General features: G+C 42.6%; 1 long non-coding RNA gene across 1 annotated transcript in view; it reads right to left on the bottom strand.

Moving 5' to 3' along the window:
- Positions 1 to 2,559: 2,559 nt before the first annotated feature.
- LOC134966904 (uncharacterized) overlaps positions 2,560 to 6,597 on the bottom strand; it is a 59,174-nt gene continuing 55,136 nt past the window's right edge. The window contains exon 2 of the long non-coding RNA XR_010188730.1: positions 2,560 to 4,486. This is a non-coding gene — a long non-coding RNA (uncharacterized LOC134966904). The remainder of the gene's footprint in view (positions 4,487 to 6,597) is intronic.

Here is a 6,597-nt window from a genome sequence, read left to right as displayed (position 1 = left end):
ACTTTTAAACCTTTTCTCTTCAATTAAACCAGAGGATTCTCTTGTCACCATACTGTGAACAAGAGTCTCTTTAGAGATAGATGTACTCTCAACGACTTCTGGCAAGATGAGCAAGATTTTAGTCAGAAGGTTTTGCAGTTGCTTTAGGGATTGCTGCAAAACTTCTAGTCGCTGTAGTCTCAAAGCACTGAAAACAGAGTTCAGGGCTGCGAGAGATGCCTGCAGGGCTTGCATAGTAGACATAGGAGGATTTAAAACTAGACAAGACAAGACAAGACAAGGCTAAATTTTGCTAAACAAAACAAGACTTTTTTTTTTTTTTTTTTTAAACACCGGACTGGATTCTAAACATCGGACTGGATTCTAAACAGCGGACTGGATTCTAAACAGCGGACTGGATTCTAAACACCGGACTGGATTCTGCACACTGAATTCTAGACAGGACTAGATTCTAAACACCGGATTGGATTCTGCACACTGAATTCTAGACAAGACTGGATTCTAAACACCGGATTGGATTCTGCACACTGAATTCTAGACAGGACTGGATTCTAGACTAGACACTGGACTGGGCCAAAAAAGAAAAAAAAAGTTTTATTTCTTTTTTGTGGTATGGCTGGTGATAATGTTAGGTTCCTGGTGCTCAGAACAAGGGAGATGTTCATGAAGTGAGTCCAGAGCACCAGGACGTAACGCTGGGAAAGGGGAATGGAAAGGGAATAGCCCCTGGCGCCCTAACTCTGTTGTCTCACCCGTGCTGTCAGAAATCCCTTGCGAGACTATGGTTTCTTGAGCCCTTGGCAGCCGCGTTTGAAGGGCGGATTATGTCTGCCCAACTCCGATGCCCCCCGGTCTTAGTGAGAGACAAAGGGAAATCCGAGACAGGATGATAACAAGAGGCCCTCTAACTAAGCTAACAGGCCAGGGGCTACAAGCTAACTAAAAATCTAAAGTATGTGCGGAGAAACCGCCAAAGGAAAATAACAACAAAGGAAATGCTGATCACACGCCGACACAATACCTTTGTGTACCAGCGGTGACAGCATAAGCAGAACCCTCTGCAAAACACCAGGGACAGAAACAATAATGAAATACAGCGGCCTAGGCCAACGGACGCGGGAGAGCTGCTACTCACGGAACCGGTACGAATACTGGCAAACGGACAGGAACCGTCAATGATGCCGACACACACTCTCAGAACTGGAGGACAGGCAGAATCCCAAACGACAGACCGGTGGACACCAGGAAACCAGGAACTTGACCAGGGATAGGCAAAGCCACTGGACCTCAGGGCAGGAACGCCTCACAGCAGGACACGGGAACAGACACAGGAATCGACACAGGGACTGACACAGGAATCAACACAGGAAGCAGCTAGTCAGACACTGCTATACAGGAGCTCAGGGACTGGCAGGAACCAGGTCAGACTTCAAGCAGACTGAAAACCAAGAAATATCACCAGCATCTGTGAATTGCAGTCAACCAGCATATAACAGAGAGGCCTAATTAATAATCCCATGCAGCTGCCCTGTTGCATGATTCCAAACTGACAAGATGCAATTACACAGACTCACCAGCGGCAGCAGACAAGAGTATTCTAACACAGAGCAACAGGAAATCCTGGCATGCAAGACAACTTTATAAACATAAAATAGGAATGAACCACTACCTGTGGTTCATAACAGTATCCCCTCCTTAAGGGTGAGCTCCGAGCACCCCATGACACCCACGGGGAACATAAACAGAAGTATAACATAAAATACAGAACAAAACTGCAAAACAGGAATGAGCCACAGCCGTGGCTCATAACATGTGGATAGTTATGGCAGAAGTAGAATATAGGTTTAAACTGTATTTACTGTATATTATGCATGCGGCTGGAATCCAAAGGAGACCACCCACAAGAGCAGTTGAGAAAGACATTGCCCACCTTTTCAAATCAACCTATGACCTCTCATGTAATGTAAAGATGCATCTCTGTGTCCAATGGACAAAGGGATTACAGTATCCATTGTATTGCTTTTGGAAGTAGTGTATAAAAAGCCTGTTGCTGCCTGGCCGGTCAGAAGACTCTTAATGCTATCTACCTGATTAGCGGAGGACTGGACCAGGAAGCACATGCGAATATTCTCACGTATGTACAGAGGCCAGAAGTCAGTACAGGGAAATGGAGGTGGAGAATGAATTTGAAGGCAGGAAAAAAAATGATAGCTTGATCGAATAAATCATTTAAAAAAAAAATGCTATGTGGACTAGACTGACATCTATTATGTAGCAGATGGGAAAAGGCCATAAAAGAATACAAGAATGACCGATTGATTGATTGATTGATTGATTGATTGATTGATTGATTAAAATTAACACATGTGAGGCCTAAATCCAGAGCTGTAGCCTGTTTTGCAGCAACTGAGAAGAGAAAAAGTCATAAAAGACTATCCGAATGATTGATTGATTGATTGATTGATTGATTGATTGATTGATTAAAATTAACATTTGTGAGGCACCACATTATTTCTGGTTAAAAATGTATTGCAAATTAGTAAAGATTTTAGAGCAATAATGAATCCAATAAAAATGTTTATCTCTGCAAAACAAACACCAATGCCCCCAAACAGCCCATGATTAAAAGCAAAAAGCGTTGCAAGATGAAATCGTGAAATTGTTCTTGTGCCTTCCCACCCACACTTATGTTGGATATTAAAATGTATGTGAATTTTTTTTTTAGCCAAATTGCACAATAACATTAAGCATGCAGCTCTAGTATGTACAAATAAGTGTGTATCCCCACAACACTTGATAGAAACAAATGTAGACAAAAAGATAATTGTACACAGATGAGAGTGCTTGCCGAATATCACATTCAATTATATAACACCTTTCAGTGCTTTTCATATGAAAAATTATAAAAATCAATCACCATAAAAAGAGAAGCAGCATCTTCATTTGTAGAAAAAGTCAGAAGACTAAGTAATCCTTTTTAGAAGTATTCTCAAAGGTCTTGACAGGGTCTGGATTTATTTTAGTATAAACCGCTTCGGTACACCTGTAAAATAAGTGTCTCTGTACCCCAAGTAAATGAGGATGATTAGAGACAAAACACATAATTAAAAACAGCATATCCCAAATAACTCAGTTGGACAAAGCAGCATTTTTTGTACATTATGTGGCTGCATGCTTAATTTTATTGCGCAATTTGGCTAAAAAATTTTTGTGCACAGACTTGTTTCTTATCCTGTTTTGTATTTTGCTACAAACATGTTCAATTTTAGAGAAACAAGAAAGGAGTTAATTAGATACAATTAAGAGTACTGATATTTGTGATGAGGATTTGAATTCAGTTTTTAAAAAACTTAGAACTTGTTATGTTGAAAGAAAATAGTATCTGGTGGGAGGTGGTGACTCTTGAACATTATCAGGCTGCAAATGTCATACCAAAAGGCTTGAAAATAAATAAACTCAGACTTTAAAAAGGAATGGGAAACACTTCTTGACTCTTGCTCATTGGCCCTCATTCCGAGTTGATCGCTAGTAGCTTTCAGCGTTCAGGCAAAAATTCTGCGTTTGTGCGCATGCGTATGGGCCCAGAGTGTCCACAGCTTCTGTTTGAGGATCCCATGTTCTGGACATGTATCGAGGAAGCTGATGATTGAGTCGGGACGCCATGAGATCCACCTCCAGAACAACCCCAACGTTGTATCAGAGCGTTGAACACTTCTGGGTGAAGCGCCCATTCTCCTGGATGGATATCCTGACGACTGAGGTAATTAGCTTCCCAATTGTCCACGCCCGGAGTGAATACTGCTGAGAGAATTACTGCGTTGCGTTCTGCCCACTGGAGAATGCGTGTCACCTCATGCAACTGCGGGTTCCACCTTGTTTGTTGATGTACGCTACAGCAGTCGCGTTGTCCAACTGAATACTGCTTTGGATCGAAGAATGTGGGCGGCCTGTACCAGAGCATTGTAGATCGCTCTCAGTTCCAACACATTTATTGGCAACAGTGATTCTTGCGGAGAACAACGGCCTTGGACGTGTGAATTCAACACCACCGTGCCCCAACCTCTGAGGCTGGCATCCGTCGTTAGAACCGTGTAGTCCCATATATACCAAACCTCCTGCCTGCTGTTGGAGCCACCAAAGATGCGACACTCCTGTCTTGGGAGTTAAACGGACCAACTGCTGAAGGTGCATGTGAGACCCCAACCATTGTTGTAAGAGGTCCAGCTGGAAAGGGCGTGAATGAAATCATCCGAATTCCAGAGCTTTGAAAGCCGCCACCATTTCCCCCAAATAGCGAATGCATAAATAAACTATTACCAGTCGTGGCTTGAGAACTGCCTGGACCAGTCATTGTATACTCAGAGCCTTGTCTTGTGGTAGGAAGACTCTCTGTACGTTGATGTCCAGGAAAATTCTGAGAAACTCTATACGCAGTAACGGCTGAAGGTTGGATTTCCGAAAGTTGATTTTGTACCAACTAGGTGTCCTGCATAAGACAATTGGGATGTTACAATTTGAAGGATTTATCATACATAAAATGAGGTGTATCACGTGTTTAATTGTCTGTCAAGTTTGTCAAGGTTGTGAAATTGCTAATTGTGAAGCTCTATGCATTTCAGGATAAATATGTCCTGGGCAACTACAGAACCAACACCCACAATTATCAACGTGTTATGAAATAGAAAAAAAAAATCTCCAGTTGGTTATATACAGTATATATATACAGCCTGCAAACTGAGCGAAGGAGAACTACAAGCACCGACAGACAGAGATACGCAAGACTCAAAGGTACATCCACCTCACTTCCACCTGTGCTTCGTGTCTCTCCCTCACCCCTTGCTGTCTCTCTCTCTCTCTCTCACTCTCTCTATAGCACCCTCTCCTTGTCTTTATCTGTCATTCTTTGTTGGGGTCTCTCTTTCTCACCCTTTGCTTCTCTTCCTCTTCCTCTCTCTCCACTTTCTGTCACTGTCTACCAGATTATGATTTTATCTCTATTCAGTATATTCATTAATATGCTCTTAATGCCAATCGATACTTTGGTATTCAATTTCATCGCAATACACGGTGTTGTATACCATATTATCGGAGCTATTCACTATTACTCCAGAGCTGGGAAAGTTGCTCTGAAAAGCAGATGTCCTTGAGCCCTGATACTGATAGTTATGCCCTCATTCAGCAGTGGCATAACGTTACACTGCTGGGACTGGCCTGACCTGACGTCATGTATGGGCACACACACACGGGCACACACACACACACACACACACACACACACACACACACACACACACATATTATTTAAGGTTTCAACACCAAAACGTTGGACAGTTGAACAGACTCAGTAGTCATTTATTAGTCTCAGAGCCGGCCCTAACCAATATGATGCCCTAGGCAAGAGTTTGGCTGGTGCCCCCTAGCACCGCCTGTAGTTCAGCCTCTGACCCTGCACCCCTTTCCCAGCACCATCACCTCTCACCCATAGCCTATTCATTTTGGTGCTCCTACACCCTATATTTTAAACAGGAACAGTGTGCACATTCGGCACACAGCCCGGAAAGGGGCATGTTCTTTCCGGGAAGGGGCATGGCCACATAATAGTACCCCCATATCAAATAACGCCACACAGTAGTGCAACTTTATTCACATTATATCATGTGAGTGTCTCTTATTCCCCTTACATCACGCAGTAGTACCACTTTACCTTATATATGTTACTCCTCCACAATAGTGCCCCTTATTCACATTACATCACACTGAATTGCTCGTTATTCACATTACACCACACATATTGTTCTTTATTCACATTAGACCACACAGTAGTGCCCTTTCTATACATTACGCCACACAGTAGAGTACCTTATACACATAATGCCACATATTAGTAATGCATTTATACACATAATACCACACAGTAATGCCTCTTACACATTATGCCAACCTTTATTAATGCCCTTATACACATAATGCCCCTTACATATATTTTGCACATTATTAATGCCCTTATACACATTATGACACACATAATGTCCCTTACACATATGCCCCACATTATTAATGCATTTATACACAATCAAAACATAATGCACCTTACACACATGCCAAACACTATTGCACAACCAACCCACCTGCACACAGCCACTAACATTGTGACCTCTGCCTCTGCTTGGATATAGAAGTGTCCTGGCACGGATACAGTGATGTCTGGCGTGAATTAGCTGCCAGCTATGCTAATGTCGGGCGCCTCTTTTTTGCCAAAAATGCATTTTATTTGCATTGCTATGTGACTAGGATGCACAAGCAACTTCTGCTGATTAAAATGATATGCGGCATGACTATATTCTGTGTAAGACTGTGGCTGTATCTGCATATGAAATGTTACGTTACAGTGATTTCCAGGAATACACTGTAACTTAACGCTCACTTCCAACAGCGGTGAAGTGAGCAACCTAACTAGATTGTGCCTGAGTCAGCGATAGCGCCGCACATCGCTATCGCTATGGGGCATACACACGGAGAGATCCGTGCATAATTTCTGAGCAATATAGTCAGATTGCGTAGAGTTTAAGGACACATTACTACGTGTGTACCCCCCTT

The sequence above is a fragment of the Pseudophryne corroboree genome, chromosome 10 (assembly GCF_028390025.1).
Source record: "Pseudophryne corroboree isolate aPseCor3 chromosome 10, aPseCor3.hap2, whole genome shotgun sequence".
In the NCBI taxonomy this organism is placed as follows: Eukaryota; Metazoa; Chordata; class Amphibia; order Anura; family Myobatrachidae; genus Pseudophryne; species Pseudophryne corroboree.
The sequence above is the reverse complement of the archived record's forward strand: the minus strand, read 5'-3'. Positions and strand labels throughout refer to the sequence as shown.